The 21,537-nt window shown below is 41.0% G+C and overlaps 1 long non-coding RNA gene across 1 annotated transcript; it reads left to right on the top strand.

Annotated features, from left to right (window-relative positions):
• Window positions 1-2,395: 2,395 nt before the first annotated feature.
• On the top strand, window positions 2,396-7,141 carry LOC116546523. Its single transcript, XR_004266749.1, has 2 exons — window positions 2,396-3,434; window positions 5,498-7,141. It is a non-coding gene; the product is annotated as an uncharacterized LOC116546523 (long non-coding RNA).
• The last annotated feature ends 14,396 nt before the right edge of the window (window positions 7,142-21,537 follow it).

The following is a 21,537-nucleotide window of genomic DNA, read 5'->3' as shown; positions in this document are numbered from 1 at the left end:
TTGAGATGGAGTCTTGCTCTGTTGCCCAGGCTGGAGTGCAATGGTGTCATCTCCACTCACTGAAACCTCTGCCTCCCTGGTTCAAGCGATTCTCCTGCCTCAGCCTCCTGACTAGCTGGGATTACAGGTGCATGCCACTGTACCCAGCTAATTTTTGTATTTTTAGCAGAGACGGTGTTTCACCATGGTGGCCAGCTGGTTTTGAACTCCTGACCTCAAGTGATCCGCCCACCTCGGCCTCCCAAAGTGTTGGGATTACAGGTGTGAGCCACTGTACCCATCCTGAAACAGGTGTTTTTTACTGTGGCAGTGAAGAATACCTTGACCTCTAGTACAGCTTGGTGCAGTTACCTTGATTTGTGCTAAGGCAGCAGTTTTTTACTCATTGCTACTTTTGTGTCATTGTGCAAATGTTATCAAAGGGACAAGGCAGATAATGTCTTAGTATTATTATGAAAATAGTTTTGATCTCAGGCACCCCCACCCCGTCCCCCTAGCCCAAAGGGTCTCAGAGATCCCTAGGGTTTTCCAGGCCACACTTTTGAGAACCACTGATCTAATACATGCTCAGAGCACTGAGAACCTTTTCCTCCTGTATTGCTATTCTGGGAGCATCCCTTCCATTAAAAGTTTTAAGTGTCTCCCAAATTCTTCACTCTTCAAAAGCACCTTGTTTTGGAACTAACATTGAATAAGTAACAATCTTTCTTCTCCAAGAATTTTATTGGGGATTGCTGAGTAAGGGAATAAGACAGATAATTAGAGTTATAATGTAAGAATTCCTTAAAAAGAATTATGTTAACTGATAGATGACAGAGGGAGTGCTAAATTCTGAATCTAACTCTTGAGGTCTTGAACCTCATGATAAATCCACTCCACTTTCTCTTCTTCTACCAAACCTCTTTTAAATGTGCAGGTTATTAATAAATTGCCTTCACAGCGCTTGGCTCCAGGCATTGTAGTTTTCCAAAACCCTTCCTATTGTGTGTGGTGGTGTTTTTTGTGCTTACCTAGTTCTCCTATTTACAGGTGTGTAAACTTGAGCCACTACTGTAGCTAATGTCTGTTTCTTTCACGTGTCCTTATAATTAAAGGTAAGTCTTTTTAGCTATGTGTTGGGTGTTGAAACTGTTGATCTTATTTTGGGTGACACCCATTTCCACCGCCCCCACCCACCAAACCATCCCGCAAGGGCTGTTATGTTTTCCAATGGTGTCCATCCCCATCCTTCTAGAAAGAAGTCCTTAGGACCACTACCAACTCAGTCTGGTTTATTTCCCAAGCCCCACAGTCTGCTGACCTTCTTCAGTTCCGGCAGCGATCCTCTTCCTTGGGGGGGATTTCCATAAAACAGCTGAATCTCTCTTGGGTCATCTGTGGCAAAAGCCAGACACGTGCTCGCCCGCCTGGGACCCAACAGTAACTTTTGCAAACGCTGCCTCCGGAAACCCCACAGTTTGCGGGCTGCTGCTTTAGGAACAACACAGAAATAACGTCTTTTAACAGAACAAACCATATGCACGGGATAGTGAGAAAGCCTTTGTCCTTCGCGGAGGGGAGGGGTGTTTTAAAGGTGAACCCAAAAGAGTACAGGAAACCCGTGTAAAATGCCTTTACAGTTCTCTAGGAAGAAGGGGGCGGAGATGGACTCTGGAGCGTCTCTGGCCCTTTAAGGAGGAGGGAACAGACATAGAGTCTGTACCTTTAAGAGTCTCTTTGTCTGGAAACCTTCTTATTTACCCTCTTGTGCTTCAACCAAACTTCGACCAGCCATTCACAACGTCTCCCTACGCCGCTGCCTCTTACGCCAGGCTCAAATCGGCCGCGCGTTTGTGGCTGACCCTAAACTTTGCGCCTGCGGCGCGAACCCTCGGAAAGGGTGCCGGTGCCGGGGTCGCGGCCCAGCGCTGCGCCGTTGGCGCAATGCAGGGCCTGAGGGGCGGGGCTCCGGCGGGCAGGCCAATAGGCGGGCAGGGGGCGGGGCCGAGTTCGGTTGTCTCGCGCCCTGGTGACAGCTCGCGCGTGCTGATGATGGCGGTAAATAGAGGGGGCCAGGGGAGGGGACGGAGGAGGTGGGGAGGCAGCAAAGTGGGTATCTCCAGGGGTAGGGGGACCGGGACCGGGGAGGCCGCGACGGTCAGGGAGCCCATTCTAAGACTCGGAGGCGGGGACAGCAGTCTCTGGCTCACTAGCCCTCCCCTTTAAAGAAGCAAAATCCTCACACACCGGGTGAGGGGCGACAAAGGCAGCGCGCGCCTTGCGGGCGGGAGGAGCGGCGGCAGGGGGCGGGACCGCGGCGCCGGCGGGCTGGGGGCGCCCGGGGCGGGGGCGGCGGGAGGAGAGAGCCGGGAATCGGGGCGCGCCGGCGCTTTTTTTTTGGCGGGGTGGGCGACGACTGGGTCGGGGGAAAAGCCTTGAAGGGAGAGAGGAAGAAAGGCTTGGGGGCGATGGGGAGAACCGGGTTGAGAATGAGATGAGGAGGATTAAGGGGAGAAAGGGTTAGAAGCCAGGGAGAGCAGGAGTGAGAAAAAGCCAGCCCAGGAGGTAGGAAGGAGGCAAAAGCCAGGGTGGGCGTTAAGGAAGCCGGGCAAGGAATGAGATTAGGGCTGGGAAAAGGGATCCTGGGATTAGGTGTAAGAGCGGGGGTTTGAAGGGGAAAGCTTCGTAGGGGGTGGTGTTGGGGTGAGAGATACCGGGGTAGGAGTTGGAAGTGGAAGACAAGGAGGGGCAGAGCTGGGGTAATAGTTGGGAGTAGGGAAGAGAGAGTGATTAAGAGCCAGACGTGACAAGGGTGTGAACTAGTGCGGAGCGAGATGAGCTGAAGGACTAGGACCAGCGGTGTGGTCGGAACTGCTGCTGAGGTTCTGAGAAAGGAATGGGTTAGTGGGTGGGCAATGGGTGTAAATTCTGTAAAGTGAGGGAGGGCAAATGAGACCTGGACTGGAACCAGGTGGAGTCAGGAATAAGAGTGGTGGGAGGGCGAAAGGAAACAGATAAGAGATGGGCGTCTGTGGAACAATTCTAGGACAAGAGGAGCTGAAAGGAGACTAGAGTTAGGGTGTAAGAAGTGATGGCCGTCTGGGACAAGAATAACTGGGGAATTACGTTAATTGAAGAGGTTCAGCAAGATCCAAGGTGAAAGCAGTGAGGTGAAGAGACAGGGCTAAAAGCAGACGGTGAGAGGAGCAGGAAGAGATGGGTCCCAGGATTTAAAGGATGTGATGGGGAGTAAGGGAAGAGAAGGGGGCTAAGGGAAGCTGGGGGAGTCCTGATGGATGTAGAACGGGGGTAGACTGCACAGGGGTGGGAATTGAATGTGAGTATGTGAGTGTTGTAGGTAGTTGCTCCGGAAGGTCTGCAAGGGTCAGGGCACAAATGTTGTAGTGAAAGATCAAGTGTAAGAGAACCTTTGGTGCAGAAGAGGAGGAACCATGGTGAGTGAAAGGGGACCTAGAGACAGGGGTAAAGACTAAAAAAGTAAGGGCAGAGGTGGGGGGTGCAGGAAAGGAATTCTTTGTTGAGAAGAGAACTGTGTGTTGAAACTGTGAATCCTTTTGTCCCTAAAAGTAGGAAATTCCAGAAAGCTCTTTCTCTCTTCAAGGAATCTTGATTCCGTTTCCACCTTTCATTGCTTTTGATTTGATTTTCTTGTCTACTTTGAAGAAATGAAACTCATTTTGATTTGATTTTTGTATGGATAATAAAGCATAAACTCTGGGTGTTGAAAACCTCTGCATTTCACTAGTGTTGTGATAATGGGGGGAAAGTGTGTGTTTGTTTAGCGTGTACCCATGTGATGTGATAGTTTTGGTGTTGTAGGAGTGTTGTACCTGACAAGTGCTGGGCTGTGTTTTACGGACAGCATTTCATTTTCATTTTCAATGGAGAACGCGCTGTTGTCGGGATAGAAAGGTGAAAATCTGTTTGTTTTGAATAATCAACCAGGTTTCTGCTTATTGTTTTCAGTGGCTGGAGAATATTGAGAAATCATTTCAGAGAAAGGCAAATAACCAACCAAGAAGTTTACTGGGGGAGAGATTTAAATCAGAGCTGAGGGCTTTGAGTTCCTGAGCTGCCTTTAGCTTTGTGTGGGACGTTTCATGCTGTAGTTGGTAACTCACCCATTTAACAAAATGGAATAAAGAAAGGGAGAATTGTAGAGTAGTGGAGGATTTTAGAGTGGCAGACTTATGTTTTAGGGTAAATAATGAATTTATGAGTAATTTTGATGGCAAAACAGCTCTATAATATTGCATGCTGAGTCTTTGGACAGCTCCACTGCCTTTCGTGTTTTATGGTTATGAATAAAGAAGGCCAGATTATATTAATTTTCTAGAAGCTTTTGATTTTTAAGACACCATTAGAAATGAAAAAGAAGATAAGAAATTTGGGGCAAAATTTTGGTTATTCTTAACTTAGCATTTTGTTTTAATGATTTTATTCAGAAGCTTTTACATTTAGCTAAGAATATGAATGAATATTTGTTTTGCATTTGATGGTACCAAAAGATAGCATGTAATTTACCTAGGGAAAAATGCAAACTGTTGTTGAGAATCTTGATTGGGGTTATTTCATTGTGTACACTCAGATGCACAAAGATACTTTTATTTTAAAGTTGCATAAATTTTGGATTGCCATTCTTTTGTTGGTGTTTCTGTATAAATAGCAAAGATTAGGCTTTTGATATTTGTAATAGTTAACAAAGATTAGATTTTGATTTGTGGATATGAGCAACAATGGTTATTAATGTGTATGAATAATTTAGAAAACTCTTTCTGCATTCAGCTACTGTGTTAGTGGCATAGTATTTAGTTTATGGTTTGTGTCCTGGATTGTATTAAGCAAGTCTTCAAGGTGACTAGATGTATTTAGCAATTTAACAGAGGATCTTTATAAAAATTACTATATTTGCCTCTACATTTAAAAAGGATTAGTTTGATAATGTTCACTTTCAAGATGAAGAGTAACTTTGATATGAGGAACTTGTTTCAGTGAGATGGTGTGCATATTCTCTTTATAGATGTGTTTGGGCTGGTGTTAGTAGTAGGATGTACTCTGTATGGTATTGCCATGTTTATAATGTGATTGTAATTGTTTTATGCTCAATATCTTTACATAAATGATTATAGACTTATTTGATATTGGTAAAGAAGAAAATATAAACTATAAGATCAGCCAAGGGAAAGAGTCTGAGTCCTGCCTTTTGTTTCTGTATGCAATGGCCTTAGTGTGCTAAACCACTGAGTCTCATTGTCAATGGTTATTTCTCAGTTGCTTTTTCTAAAACTAAAAATGGATTTTTAAAAATTCAGATAATACTCTTTATCAATAAGGACTCCAATGATTAAGTTTTATTTTAATATTTTCATCAAGTACAGTTCTACCCAACTTAACTTTATTTTGGTTATAATCTTATTTGCTAAGCAAAAGCTATTAAGTTAATATTTTTAGATTTATTAGGTTGTACATAATTAAATGTTTTCCTGGTTAATCGTAGATTCTTTGGATGGGAAGAGACCTTGAAAGGACCTCTAGTTTATCCTGCAACTCCAGTCAATATCCCACTTACATCATCCCAGGTAGATAAAAATTGATCCTGTTTTTTAAAATAAATCTTCAGCAGTAATGTGGTAACCTCTGTAGATAACCTTTGCCAGCATTTAGTAATTTCTCTATCGAGAGAGTCTGCCTTCTCTCTAACCAGCACATGCTTAATGCTATATGTGTGTTTGTTTCCTCTTGCCCCATTCTCAATTTTTGAGTAAAAAATATCTGTGTATTATTGTATTTATAAGACCTTAGTTCTTCATAAACTTAATAATAGTAGCTAACACATATATACTGCTTTTGTGCACTGCAAATTATAACTTGTTTACTCCTCAGTGGCAATCCTATGAGGTAGGTACTATTACCATTCTCATTTTACAGGTGATGAAATAGAGGGTCCTTGAGATTAAATTACTTGCCCAAGGTTATAGTCAGACATTTCTACAACTACTTGTTTGGTAGTTAATTATCTTATATTACAAATAATACTATGTTTTCTTAAATAGTAACCCAGTGATACATTTAATCTTTATTTTAGTTCAAAAGCTAGAATTCTACCAAGTGGTGGGATGGGATTCCAACCTTTGCATTTTGCCAGCAGAGTCTGTGCACTGGTTTTGCCTCTGGCTTGCCAGTTGTGAAGTCATCCCTCACCATGCTTTTCTTCAGATTCAACGCTTAACAAGTTTTGTTTGCCAATCTTTAAATTATCCTGTAGTCCTGTTACTAACTTTTTAAAATTCCTTTCTAGATGGGGAACCTGGGGTAAACACCATAACGGTTATGTATAATGCAAAGATTATGTCAAGGTTCTGGCATTCCAAAATTGATTTAAAAAACAACCCCAAAGCCATAAAAAATGCCTTATTGCATTGCAGGTTACCCATCCACCTTCTCAGCTAGAAAAATGCGCTGGACTTGTTGCATACTATGACACATTTACAGTTGAAAGATTGTTGCTGTTTGAAGAAAAATGGATTTTTCCTGATTGCATATTTCAGTGCAAATATCCATAAGCAAAATCAGTTTATATCCTCACTAACTTTTTACTATTTTCTCTTTATGTGTGCCTGTCTAAGTGATATATCAATTCCCCCATACATTTCTTTTAACTTTATTTTTTTTTGAGACAGAACTTTTTTTTTTTCATTGAAAATAGATTTCGTTTCATTCAAATTAGAAGTGTTGTGTTCTCCCAAACTGCCTCCCAACAAAGGTCTCCTCTTGATAAATGAAAAGGTAGTAAAAAGACAACTTCACATTTCTTTTTATGCAAATCTATCAAAAGGTACATAATCAAAAAAACTCCAACACCCGAACTGTCCATGAGGTGTCTGGATGATTGACTCGGAAAGAAAAGGAGAGAGAATCACTGCTCTGATTTGAAGTGTGAAAAGTTCTTATATGTCCATGTCAGTTAACACTGGTATAATATAGAAAGCAAAGTGACCCTCAAGAGAAAGGTTTCATTGAGTAGAGTATAAGAGAGGGAACAATAAGAAGGTAAGACACACCTGAGAAGGTTTACTTGTGTTCAGCTGAAGATTAATAGGAAGCAGTGAAAAATCAACATCCCATGATCAGTAACTTTAAAGACAAGCTTGGTTCTCTGTTTCTGGCGTGAGCTCAGCTCACTACAACCTCCGCTTCCCAGGTTCAAGTGATTCTCCTGCCTCAGCCTCCCTAGTAGCTGGGATAAGGCACCTGCCACCCCACCCAGCCAAGATTTTTTTTTTTTTTTTTTTTGACGTGGTTTTGCACTTGTCACCCAGGCTGGAGTGCAATGGCACAATCTCAGTTCACTGGAACCTCTGCTTCCCGGGTTCAAGTGATTCTCCTGCCTCAGCCTCCGGAGTAGCTGGGATTACAGGTGCCTGCCACCATACCCCGCTAATTTTTGTATTTTTAGTAGAGATGGGGTGTCACCATGCTGGCCAGGCTAGTCTCAAACCCCTGACCTCAGGTAACCCACCTGCCTCGGCTTCCCAAAATGCTGGGGTTACAGGTGTGAGCCACCACACCCAGCCCTAGCCAAATTTCTATATTTTTAGTACAGACAGGATTTCACCATGGTCTCAAACTTCTGACCTCAAGTTATCTACCTGCCTCGGCCTCCCAAAGTGCTAGGATCACAGGCGTCAGCCACTGCACCCAGCTGATCCACTCATTTTAAAAAAGAAGTAACAATTACTGAGTGTTTACTAGGTGTCCAGCATTAACAATCTGTGAATTGTTTGAAACTTGAAACAGTGCTAGGAGGGAACTTCTGTTGTTCATACTCTATTTTTTGGTGACTGTTGATTTTATTACAATTTTTTAAACATGGAAAGTTGCAAAACTGATACGAGAAACTGCTGTATACCCTTACTCAGTTTCACCAGTTTTCTTTTTTTTCATTTTGCCCATCTGCTTTATCATTTTCTCTCGGGTATTTTTAAACAAATCAAATTGAAGAAAATGCATATGAAGACCTTAATTTTAAAGAAGAAAAGAGGAGAATGTTTTGCATATTTCAGAAAGTTTAGTTTGTGTTTGATCTTGGTCAAGCACTTGAAGCAAAGGAATTTCAAGATTGGATTTAGAGTGGCTTTTGTGTTTTTATAGTCTTGTCTCCAGTACATTCCGAGATTTTTTTACTTGTCAACGATGGGTTTGTAGGTCTCTCCTGTTAGCGGAAACTGTGTCATAGCATACCCCTCTGTTGGGAACCTCTGTAGTGCGTGGCGTGGTGTGCTCACACATGGATGTGTCCTCGGGACATGCTAGCTGTTGAGGTATGGGTGATTATTGTGTGAGAAACAGGAGCCATGGGGCCTTTCAACACCACGACCAAATATTTAGGTGAAATACATATTTTTAAGACTCTTAGGTAGCTTTGAGGAGCTGGAAAAGATGAAAGTGCAAAATATATTGCTTTCAGAATATTCGTTGGCTGGGCACGGTGGCTCACGCCTATAATCCTAGCACTTTGGGAGGCTGAGGCAGGTGGATTCCTTGAGTCCAGGAGTTTGAGACCACCTGGCCAACATGGTAAAACCCTGTCTCCACTAAAAATACAAAAATTACCTGGATGTGGAGGCACGCACCTGTAATCCCAATTACTCAGGAGGCTGAGGCAGGAGAATCAATTGCTTGAACCTGCAACATGGAGGTTGCAGTTAGCCAAGATCAAGCCACTGCACTCTAGCCTGGTTGACAGAGTGAGACTCAGTCTGAAAAAAAGAATATCGTTTGGGATTAATACAAATAGGTTTGTCATTGTCATATGGTAAAGGGATGAATGGAAATATCTTAATATTTTATTACCTTACCCCCAAATAAACCTAAATTTTGGGAGTCTTAGTTGTTGTCACGTTAGAAAATTTAACTCACTCCCTCCCCATCATTTAATCTTCATTAAAATGATGGCCTAGCCATTTGATAAACTTGTGACCTAAAGGAAGTCCTCTTGGTTTAAGTGAAAGGAATATTAACCGTATTCTGCCAAATGTAAAATACGTCACTTGTGGGCTTCTTTTCCTTTTCTTTCCCTCTTTAAGCAATTATCAAAGCTATGAAATATAGCTCCTTGTTAAAGCTGATTGTAGGCCAGGCATGGTAGCTCACACCTGTTATCCCAGCACTTTGGGAGGCCAAGACAGATAGATCACTTGAGGCCAGGAGTTTGAGACCAGCCTAGCCAACATGGGGAAACCTGTCTCTACTAAAAATACAAAAATTAGCTGGGCGTGGTGGTGCATGCCTGTAATCCTAGCTACTCGGTGGCTGAGGAACACGATTCGCTTGAACCTGGGAGGCAGAGGTTGTAGCTAGCCGAGATCGAGCCACTGCATTCCAGCCTGGACGACAGAGCAAGACCCCGTCTCAAAAAAAAAAAAAGCTGATTGCACTAATGAAAATCACCACCCTTTCGTAAGGATGAAAAAATTACAAATTGGAAAGCATTCTTTCTAGTCGTGTGTTATTGTTTCAGAGAACATGGGCTGTTTATTTAAAGACTATAATACTATCCCTTTTCCATTCACATGTTAATAGAAGTCTGGAAAGTACGGCATTCTCCTGAAATTTTCAGGGTTTTTTATTATATGCCAAGTTGTAAACAGCATTCGGTGACAGGTATTTTCTCTCTTTGTCTTTTATTGAGCTAATTAGTAATTTACACTCTAGTAGCATCTCTTCCAGCTTTACTGTGTGAAAATGTCTGCTACTCTGTGCATTCTGTGCAGCCAGGGCTGGCAAATGATTGGGGGCAGATGTTGGTTAGCACATCAGAAGGATCAGAGATAAAATTCACTTTTGTTTTACGTTTTTAACGATACGTTTTAAAGGCTTTTGTCTATGTCTTTCCCCTACTCAGTTATCCCCTCCCCTCATTCAAATTGGAATGTTATGAACTCTATAACCCATAGCTACTGTTCTTGATGGAGTTTAGATTGTTTTCTATCCTTTTCCCCACCCCCACCCAAACGTTGTGTGGGATTTGGGGAGGATTAGCACGGCAGTCTGGCATACTTTAGAGCCCAGGAAGCTGGTCTTTACTGCTCCCTCCCATCATCAGAATACAGAGCTTTCAGTCATTGTCTTTAGAACCCAGCAGTGCTTCTCTTGCTGGGCAAGTTGTGTGAAAGATGGGAGGGCAGCACTGTTGGTAGTGAGTTAGGAGGATACTTTTGTATGATGCTCGTATCTATCCAACGGAAGGATAGGCTCTACTGTTGTGTCAGCTTTTTCAAAATGCAGCAGAGAATGACCAAAAGATAATTTATAGCTTGGCTTTAGCATTTTGTCACGTTGGTGTCCTGCTCTTCCCTGCCTCCTGCTCTCTCTTTCAGTCTCTGAAATGGGAAAGATGTATAGGATATATCATGTGCTCACTTGGATGGGCCATTTTGGTGCATTAAAATAGCAAGAGCTTTGACTTTGAAATAAAGTCTTTAAGGATCAGTTTGCTTTGTAGATATAAATTGTAGTTGAAAATGAAAGGAAGAGTAGATAGGGGATTACTGATTTATCAGTTTTTTTTGAGACAGAGTCTCACTCTGTCACCCAGGCTGGAGTGCAGTGGCACGATATCTCGGCTCACTACACCCTCCATCTCCCAGGTTCAAGTGATTCTTCTGTCTCAGCCCCCGGAGTAGGCAGGAGTACAGGCATACACCACCACACCCAGCTGATTTTTTTTGTATTTTTAGTAGAGATGGGGTTTCATCATGTTGGCCAGGCTGATCTCAAACACCTGATCCACCTGCCTCAGCCTCCCAAAGTTCTGGGATTACAGGCATCAGCCACCGTGCCCGGCCTTGATTTATCAACTTTGAGCCCAAACCTTTCTAGAATGCCAGGTAATTTATGGTACTTATTTTTGCAGTTATGGATACTAACTTATCAGGACAATAAAGTCAAAGTCCCTGTTAGAGCTAATTAGATTCCTCTCGACAAAAATTGTTACCTGGACGTAGCCACAAAGAAAATCAGGTAAGAAAATGTGTGAATTGCTCAGTTCAGTCGTCATTGCTAATAGCTTTATAATCATAGACATCTAGCCCTTGATAGCAAATCAGCATTTATGAACAGAGGTCATCTCATTTATGTACGCATTCATAGAGTATGTGGGGCTGTATTAATGTTATTTTTTTAATAAACCAGAATGCCAAGAATATCCCTATAGATGACCTTTGTTAACATTTACATCTCTCTTCTCCTTTTTTATGTTCTAATGAAACCACCTATATCAATTTGGATGCTTATGGCTAGACACTGATTTATGCTTATATCTAATAGAGGTCAAAGGTCAGGTTAATAAACTCTTCATATAAAAAAGTAAAATATCGTCAACTGATCAGAGGGGTCTTATAAGATGAGAAAGCTAATACGTCACTATGGGATTGAATATACTCTTAAAAGAAATATTTTAAAAATGTATAACAACCATGAAGAGCTTATAACAATGCATTTCAAGTGAAAGGTAAGTGTGCTTTAATGAAGATATCAGTCTTATCTGTGATTGGCCTCATTGTCTGCTCCATACTGAAAATCTCAAATTGGGCCAGATGTGATGGCCTGCACCTGTAATCCGAGCACATTGGGAGGCCAAGGTGGGAGAATCTCTTTTTTTTTTTTTTTTGACAGTCTCTCTCACTCACTCACTCACTCACTTACTCACTCCGTCCCCCAGGCTGGAGTGCAGTGGGGCAGTCTCGGCTCACTGCAGCCTCCGCCTCCCAGATTCAAGCCATTCTCCTGCCCCAGCCTCCTCGGTAGCTGGGACTACAGGCGCACACCACCATGCCTGGCTGATTTTTGTATTTGTAGTAGAGATGGGGTTTCACCATGTTGGCCAGGCTGGTCTCGAACTCCTGATGTCAAGTGATCCACCTGCATGGGAGGATTGCTTGAGTCCAGGAGTTCAAGGTTACAGTGAGCTGTGATTGTGCACTGACACTCAGTAATCTAAATCTGAAATACTGAAGTATTGCAATTTTAGAGCCTTATAGGCAGATATTATCCTACAGGTTGCTATTATTTTCCCTTACCAGTATTATTATCATGTATACTAGTTAACATTTGGAATTCATAGCCTTTCATTAGAAGACATCTAAAAAGGGGTAAACAGGGAATTTTTTTTTTTTTTTGAAAATGTTATTCTCTGTGCCCAGGGGATATGGAATAGGCATGTCAATTTGCACTGAACACGTTAATCAGTTTTTGTTAGCAGCATGGCATAATGAGCATATTTACAACAACACCTACATTGGCAGCCAGCAGTCTGCTTGTGAAATCTTTTACAAAACAGAAATCTGGTGAGAAGTGTTCCTGAGCAGTTGAAATATTGTTGGGTGCAAAGGGAGGGTGTTACATAGAACAAATAAAGTAGAAAAAATTTATTCTCCACAAAGTAGTTGTTTTACCACTGAAAGCCATGAGAAAAGGCATTTTATGTATGGATTGAGATGTGACTGTCTAATTTATGTAGGAATTTAGAGTTCTTTTTGTATTTTGATTTTTCATTTAACTTGTCATTTAAAGAACTTCAAGGTACATTTCTATTTGTTGAAAAAAGTTTTATAAAGCATTTTAAGGATGAGTTTCTTATGTCTTTAGTATATATTTTATTCTACCATAAATTATTTTTCCCTTCTACTTCCAATAAAAATATATTTGACTTAAAAAGATACCTTTAGCAGAAATAAGAAAAGTTTCTATTTAAGCAGAGTTCTTGGCACTTAACAGGTGTTCAATAAGTTTTTATGGAATAAATTAATGTTTGCATGAATGAAAAATATTATTCTGAATTTGGACTTCATACTCCCATAATTTGGGTACAGTCTAGCATTGGTGTACAAAAGCCTTCTGTTCAGCCCTCATTCCCATGTCTATTTTTCTCCCCATCTCACAGGCACACTCTCTAATGTGTTTGATATGTCCTTGATTCTGTATGCATTTTTGTAAAATACTTACTGATTCTTTTGGTGTGTGTATTTGTAATTACAAAATTTCTCATTACACCACACTGTTAGAGAATGAATTCTCCTTGTAGAAATGCTGTAGATCTTACTCTGGTTTTTACTTTTTTCAGTGAGCGCTATGCTTTAAGATCTATTTATGGGCCGGACATGGTGGCTCACTCCTGTAATCCCAGCACTTTGGGAGGCCGAGGTGGGTGGATCACCTGAGGTCAGGAGTTTGAGACCAGCCTGGCCAACATAGTGAAACCCCGTCTCTACTAAAAATACAAAAAATTAGCCAGGCATGGTGGTACACACCTGTAGTCCCAGCTACTTGGGAGGCTGAGGCAGAATTGCTTGATTCCGGCAGGCAGAGGTTGCAGTGAGCTGAGATCGAGCCACTACACTCCAGCCTGAGCGACAGAGTAAGACTCTGTCTTAAAAAAACAGCAATGAAAAAACCCCCCACAAACCCAGGTCTATTTATGTGAATGTAGATTTAGCTAATTACTTCTAGCTGCAGCATAGTATTCCCTGGCATATATCCATTCCCATAGCGATGGGCACCTAGGCTACCGTAAACAATGCTACCAGTAACGGTCTTGCACATGTCTATTATGGACATGTTTGAGAATTCTCAGGGACACAGAGCCAGGTGGCATTGCGGCATAAGTACTGTGAGGCTGCTGAATGGTTGTATAAACTTATACCCACAAGCATTGTGTTCCTATAATCTTCCAAACACTTGGTATTGTCTACATTTCTAATTTTTGACTTTTAGTAATGTCTCATTTTAATTTTCCTTTCTTTCTTTTTTTTTTTTTTTTTTCTTGAGATTTAATCTTACTCTGTTGCCCAGGCTGGAGTGCAGTGGTGCAGTCTTGGCTCTGCAACCTCCGCCTCCTTGGATCAAGCGATTCTCCTGCCGCAGCCTCCTGAGTAGCTAGGATTACAGGTGTGCGCCACCACACCTGACTAATTATTGTATTTTTAGTAGAGACAGGGTTTCACCATGTTGGCCAGGCTGGTCTTGAACTGCTGACCTCAAATGATCCACCCACCATGGCCTCCCAACAGGCTGGGATTACAAGCATGAGCCACTGTGCCCCTTTTTTTTTGACAGAGTCTGGCTCTGTTGCCCAGGCTGGAGTGCAGTGGTGCAATCTCGGCTCACTGCAGCCTCCATCTCCTGGGTTCAAGCAATTCTCCTGCCTCAGCCTCCTGAGTAGCTGGGATTACATTTGTGTGCTACCACACTCAGCTAATTTTTTTGTATTTTTAGTAGAGACAGGGTTTCACCATGTTGGCTAGGCTGTTTAATTTTTATTTCTAATTACCAGTGAATTTAATCATTTCTTCATATTCGAGTTAACCACTTTCCTTTGCCTCTTCATACCCTTTGTTTCCTGTATTTTTCTTGTTGATTTATAGAACTGCTAATATGTGTAATATTTATTAAATTCCGGTTGGTTTTAGACTATACAAATATCATCTCCTGGGGTGCCTTCTATTAACTTCGCCTTGGTATTCTTTATTGCATGGAAATGCTTGATTTTAATGTAGTCACATCCATAATTTTTTAGCCTTACCATATTTGACTTATTAGTGCTTCTTGGACTTAGGTCACCCAGATTGTCTTGCTAAATTTCTTTTAGCTTTATGGCTTTATGTTTCCCTTAAGTTTTTCTTTTTTCTTTTCTTTTGTTTTTTTTGAGACAGAGTCTTATTCTGTCACCCAGGCTGGAGTACAATGGCACGATCTCGGCTCACTGCATGCTCCACCTCCCAGGTTCAGTCTCCTCAGTAGCTGGGATTACAGGTGCATGTCACCATGCCCAGCTAATTTTTGTATTTTTAGTAGAGATGGGGTTTCACCATGTTGGTCAGGCTGGTCTCGAACTCCTGACATTGTGATCTGCTTGCCTTGACTTCCCAAAGTGCTGGGATTACAGGTGTGAGTCACTATGCCCAGCCTCCCCTTAAGTTTTTAATATATATAGAGCAATCTTTGGATGTGGTATAAGTTGGATCCAGCTTTATTTTTTCTGATTTCCCGATATCATCTAAAGTAGCTGAACTTTTCAGTTGATTTGTAGCAACACCCTTATTGTAAATGAATTTCTCACTTTTCTATTCTATCTCATTGGTGTATTGATCTCAAAGTTTCTTAAAGGAGACACAGTTAATAGAGTAGGTATGTTTAGCACTGCTGGCCCTGTCCACTCAATGCCAGTAGTGTTGCCCTGTCATTGCAACATCCATGGTGGCCCATGCATTTCCAGACATACCCTAGATGAGATCTTGCACCATATCATGTTTATTTCTGTGCCTTTCTAGTAGTTCTTAAGCTATGGCAGGATGGATTCCCTCTTTTCTTTTTTTTCAAAATTGGTATAACTACTTGCAGATCTTTCATAAAAAGTTTAGATTTAGTTTATCTAGTTTACTTCCTCCCCAAGCTGTCCTGTTGTAATTTTGATTGAGATTATAGCCAGGTGTGGTGGCTCACACCTATAATCCCAGCACTTTGGGAGACTGAGGCAGGCGGATCATGAGGTCAGGAGTTTGAGACCAGCCTAACATGGCAAAACCCCGTCTACTAAAAATACAAAAATTAGCCGGGTATGATGGCACACTCCTGTAATCCCAGCTACTCAGGAGGCTGAGGCAGGAGATTTGCTTGAACCTGGGAGGTGGAGGTTGCAGTGAGTCAAGATCGCGGCACTCTGCTCCAGCCTAGGAGACAGAGCAAGACTCCATCTCAAAAAAAAGATTGAGATTATAATTTGATTTAGATTAATTTACAAGATTTGGCATCTTTTTACAAAGTTAAGTCACTACATCTATGAGCATGAAAGAATGAACATAGTATTATTTAACTGGAGGAACTGTTTGGTATGTAAAATGTTTTGTAAGAGAGTAATGTATTTTCTCAAAGTTTAAAAAGGAAAGAAAACCATACTTTTGGCTGGGCGCAGTGACCGATGCCTGTAATCCCAGCACTTTGGGAGGCGAAGGCGGGAGGATCACGAGGTCAGGAGATCGAGACCATGCTGGCCAACATGGTGAAAACCTGTCTCTCCTAAAAATACAAAAATTAGCTGGGTGTGGTGGCACATGCCTGTAATCCCAGCTACTTGAGAGGCTGAGGCAGGAGAATTGCTTGAACCAGGGAGTCGGAGTTGCAGGTTGTGGCGAGCCCAGATGGTGCCGCTGCATTCCAGCCTGGTGACAGAGTGAGACTCCATCTCAAAGAAAAAAAAGAAAAGAAAACCATACTTTATGCAGAAGCCTAAAGTATAAATTTCTTCCTGATTCCAGATTATGAAACAAAAAAATTTTTTTAGCATTCAACTTGAAAGCTATGGAATATGCGACAGTTAAACCACCTTGCTAATCTATTCTCATTGTCTTCATTTATGCTAAAAAGTGAGAGCAAGTGTTTTTGCCAGCATACATTTTAATTTTTTAAAATCCCTCGTCAAAATTAATCGCTTATCAAAAAATATCAGGTCCAGCTATTTTCTTGCTTACAGATTCCCTAGATGCCTTTTCTACCTGCCTGTCCATGAAGAGCCCAGCACATGATCAATAAGGGTGTTTTTGTTCCTTGATGCTGTCAAGCAGAACAATAAGTATGGTTTTAACACTCATTGATTAGTAGTAGATGATATTAAATATGTTTAACGAATACCGTATGATACCCCTCATTTTGCTATAAAATGTCAATAGAAAATACAGGTGTTTTACTTTAAGTATTGGAGATAGAGAAAAGCATATGTCCTAATTGAGAAGTCATTGTTTGGCTCTTAGAGACAGTGGGGCAGCAATTGTTTCAGATTTGAGTCCCACCATTATTCGGTAGTTTTAGACTTTGGGAAAGAACAAGTGACTCTGATTCCACGTGCTCCTTGCCTTGTTCTAACAAACTTGTAGTATGTGTGCTTACCTTTCCTGAGGAAGCATTACAGTTTTTTAAGTGTTTTCCTTGTGCACCGAAATGTGATTCGGTCAAGTTTTTCTTTTGGCTTTGGTTTAGCATCTGCTCAAATGAAAAAGGAATTTTAATTCATTAAGTGATTGATTGATGTAGGTATAAACCATGAACTTTCTGCAATGACATCATAATGTCATTGGGAAAGAAGAATGTTTAACATTCTTCTTCTCTTTTTCTCTTTGCTGGTTTTATGATTATGACTTTTGAATAAGTTTCTGTCAGTAAAAACAATATTCTCTGCTCTTAATTTTTTTTCAAGTAAAGCCACACACACTATTTGAGTTTTCCAAATACTTTGATTTTGTTTTGCCTTGAAACTTAGACTTTTTTTCCTTTAGTTTCTTTTTCCTCTTAGACATCTTGCTTGGAAAAATCGTATTTTTAGATGTGATTTAAAAACATTTAACCCTTTCAAGAATCTTTTTGAATTTAGTTTTTATTAATGTTAAGCCTATACATAGTATAAAAAAAATATTACATGCCTTTCTCCTTCCCACATTTTGCCTCTCCAGGGACCTCTATTTTCTATTCTGTTTTTTTTCCTAGTATTTAATGCCATATTTCTAAACATTACGCTTATGCATGTAGGAATGGGTGCAGTGGCTCATGTCTGTAATCCCAGCACTTTGTGAGACTGAGACCGGCAAATCACTTGAGGTCTGGAGTTTGAGACCAGCCTGGCCAGCATGGTGAAACCCCATCTTTACTAAAAATACAAAAAAAAAAAATTAGCTGGGCATAGTGGCGCATGTCTGTAGTCCCAGCTACTTGGGAGGCTGAGGCAGAAGAATGGCTTGAACCCAAGGGGTGGACGTTACAGTGAGCTGATATTGCACCATTACATTCCAGCCTTGGCAACAGAGCAAGATGCAGTTTCAAAAAAAAAAATTTGTGTGGGTTGTTTTCTAGACCTGCCCAGCTTTTATCCTGGGACCTATTTTCCCCCCCATATCCTGAGTATTTCCTTTGCCTCCCTATGGAGAACACCCTGTTTTCCTGGACTTAATATCTTTGTCTTTTATTTTAATTTGTGTGGAGCACATCCCCCAGAAGCTCTTGAAAAAAAGGTGCATGCAATGTAAATTTGTTTGAGAATCTGCATCTATGAAAATGTCTTTATTTTCTTTTATACTTGGTTTATAGTTTACCTGGGTATAGAATTCTAGGTAAGAGAGTATTTTCTCTGAGTTTATCAGGCATTACCCTATTGGCTTCTAGCTTCTGTTGCTGCTGATGAGAAGTCTGATGATGTTCTGATTCTTGGTTATTTTTTTTCTCCTGGAAATGTTCTGAAGTTTTAATATAATTAGACTCATTCTAGGCCTTGTTTTGTCTGTTACGCTGGACACTTGGAGGGCATTTTCAATTTGGTAACAGACTTTTCAGTTCTGGGAAATTTCCTTGAATTCTTAGATTCTAACCAATCTCTTCCTTCTCCTCGCCCCCAGTTTTCTCTGTTCTTTCTCTCGAACTCTTAATTACTTGTTTTTGGAATTTCTAGGCTGATGAGTCCTTTAATTTTCCTTTCCTTTCTATTTCCCATCTTTTTGTTTCTTCATTCTACTTTCTGGGAGATATCTTGAACTTCATCTTAAGACCTTTCTAATTAGTTTTATATTTATGCTGTCATATTTTTAAATTTCAAGAGTTCTTTTTTCAGTGAATGTTGCTTTTTAGTAGTTGTCTATTTTTGTTTCATAGATTGACGAGCTCTTCTCTGAACATGTTCTTTCCTCAGCTTTCTGTACAGTCTGTGTTCCCTAAAAATATCTTACTTGTTCATTTCATTTGTGTTGATCTTTCATTTAGGGAATTTCCTTAAAAGTATAGCTTTGGCTGTTTTACTTATATTCAGGAGTGATCCCCTAACAACTGAAAGCTGAATTTGCCAGAGTGGCAGCTTCTAAAAGTTAACTGGTGGTCTTCATTGTAAGGTGATTAGTCAGGGACCCATATTCTTTGAGAGGACACCTCTAGCAGTATTTGTGAGGCTACTTGGGAGGCTAAGGTGGAAGGATAGCTTGCACCTGGAGGTTGAGGCTGTTCTTTAGATCTTATTAAACTGTCAATTAAGGCCAGGCATGGTGCCTCACGCCTGTAATCCCAGCACTTTGGGAGGCCAAGGTGGGTGGATCACGAGACCAGGATTTCAAGACCAGACTGACTAACATGGTAAAACCCTGTCTCTACTAAAAAATAAAAAATTAGCTGGGCATGGTGGCTCGTGCCTGTAATCCCAGCTACCTGGGAGGCTGAGTTAGGAGAATTGCTTGAACCGGGACCCAGGAGGCGGAGGTTGTAGTAAGCCAAGATCGTACCATTGCACTCCAGCCTGGGCTACAGAGCAAGACTCCATCTAAAAAAAAAAAAAAAAAAATACTTATAAACTGTCAGTTAAGATTATAAAGACCCAGATACCCAACACATTTTAGGATTTTTGAATTCTACCTGAATAATGAAGCTCTTTTATCCCAGCCTGCCCCAGAACTGCTGGGATGTTTGAATATCAGTGTTTCCTTTTGCTTTTTTCTTGACCAGGCTTATCTCCATAGAGAATATTCCAATTATCGGCTTAAGGCTTACAAACCGGCTGCATCATTTGGGAAGCTGAGTGGGGAAAATGGCTACGTATGTTTCACCTTTCAGGATATCAACTTTCTCTCAATCACCATCTTTTTTAGACTGGTGGGCCTGCCCCTAGTTGTGCCTAGTCCAGAGTCTCTCTAGTAATTTTTCCAAAGAACAAACCTTCCATCCTCTGCCCAGCAGCTGCTTGGAGTCAGGGCAGCAATCTAGGGGTAGGACTTTTACCCCATTCTCCTTTTTATAGCCTTGTCAGCTATCCCCACTTTCAGAGGCATTCTGAGTTTTTCTGGTTTGTCATTGCACAGTTTAGTGTGATTTGGGCTTCCCCTTAACATAGGGAGACCCTCTGTCTCTACAAAAAACTAAAGAAAAAAATTTAGCCAGGTGTGGTGGCACGTGCCTATGGTCCAAGCTACTTGGGAGGCTGAGGTGGAAGGATAGCTTGTACCCTGGAGGTTGAGGCCGCAGTGAGCCATGATTACACCACTGCACTCCAGCCTAGGTGACAGAGCAAGACCCTGTCTCAAAAGCAAACAAAAAATAGAGTCAGGGTCTCACTATGTTGGCCAGGCTGGTCTCAAACTGCTGGCCTCAAGCATTCCTTCCACCCTAGCCTCCGAAAGTGCCTTGATTATAGGCATGAGCCACCATACCTGTCTGACCTATGTTTAAAGTTAGAAACCATTTTTGTAGAATGAGTGCAGATTCACAGTTGAGTAACTTCTCAAACAAGTCTGACTTCTTTTTTTTTTCCCCTCCCACCTCCCCACAAGGCTAACTTCTAACTAAATTTTACCAAAGGCAAAAAGCCTACTTAAATAAATTTTATGTTCCTTGCCACTGTTGTAGGGTTATTAGAACTGCAGCAATTCAAAGCAATTATCTTTGACTTGTGTGCTGCTGCTTCCTTGCTGTGTGATCCTGGGCCATTTCCTAACCAATGGGACCCTCTGCGCTTCATGCTGTGAAATGCTACCGACACCCACTTCATTGTGAGAATTAACTGAGCAAATGTATGTGAAAACACCTCACACAATATGGTATCTAGGAGGAAGTATAATAAATATTCATAAATGTCTTCTCATTAAAATTGTTGCTTTGCTGACAAAATTGTTGTATAGTATTTATAAGAAGTGCTTGATAATGACAGAATTAATGATTTTAATGTATGCTGGCAGACTGAACTCTACCAATTAATAATATTTATTATATGTGGGACCTATAAAAAGCAGGATTTGATTTAAGCAGAGTGATGAAGTAGCAACTCTGGTATATGCTCTATAAAAGGTGATTTTTGTGGCTGACACTGATGCTCTGTAAACTCAATTGCTTTTATTTGCATTTATCTTGGATGACTGAGGAGAATGTAGGCATATTCCATTGCTCTTAGGTCACATTATCTTTTGGTGAGAAGGAATTCCCAATCTGGGGAAGATTGTATGTTCTTTAGTTCTTATTAAACTGTCAGTTAAGATTATAAAGATCCAGATATCCAACACATTTTAGGATTCTTGAATTCTACCTGAATGATGAAGCTCTTTTATCCTAGCCTGCCCCAGAACCCCTGGGATGTTTGAATATCAATGTTTCTTCTTGCTGGAATAATGATCTAAAGTCTTTGCTTTCTTCGGTAGCAAAGAATGAATACCTAACATGTACAGCTCTTGCCAGTTTATAATGCATTTACACACATCTTCTTATTTGATCTTTGCAGCTCTTTTGGAAGAGAGTAGAGCTGATGTTATATCCTTTACAAATGAAGTAGTAGGGGGTCTCAAGACATTAGTGAATTGCCCAAGGTCACCCTGGTAGTAAGTAGATAACCTGGACCTTAAACTGAGCCATCTGATTCTAAATCTAAGGCTTTTTCAATCTTTCATGCTCATATGTCCCTTACACATTAACAGATCCATCTAGTATCTTATTACATATGGAAGACAACAGCGCACAACCTAACCACCA

The sequence above is a fragment of the Sapajus apella genome, unplaced genomic scaffold (genome assembly GCF_009761245.1).
Source record: "Sapajus apella isolate SASKATOON/1434 unplaced genomic scaffold, GSC_monkey_1.0 scaffold1017, whole genome shotgun sequence".
NCBI classification, from domain to species: Eukaryota; Metazoa; Chordata; class Mammalia; order Primates; family Cebidae; genus Sapajus; species Sapajus apella.
The sequence above is the reverse complement of the archived record's forward strand: the minus strand, read 5'-3'. Positions and strand labels throughout refer to the sequence as shown.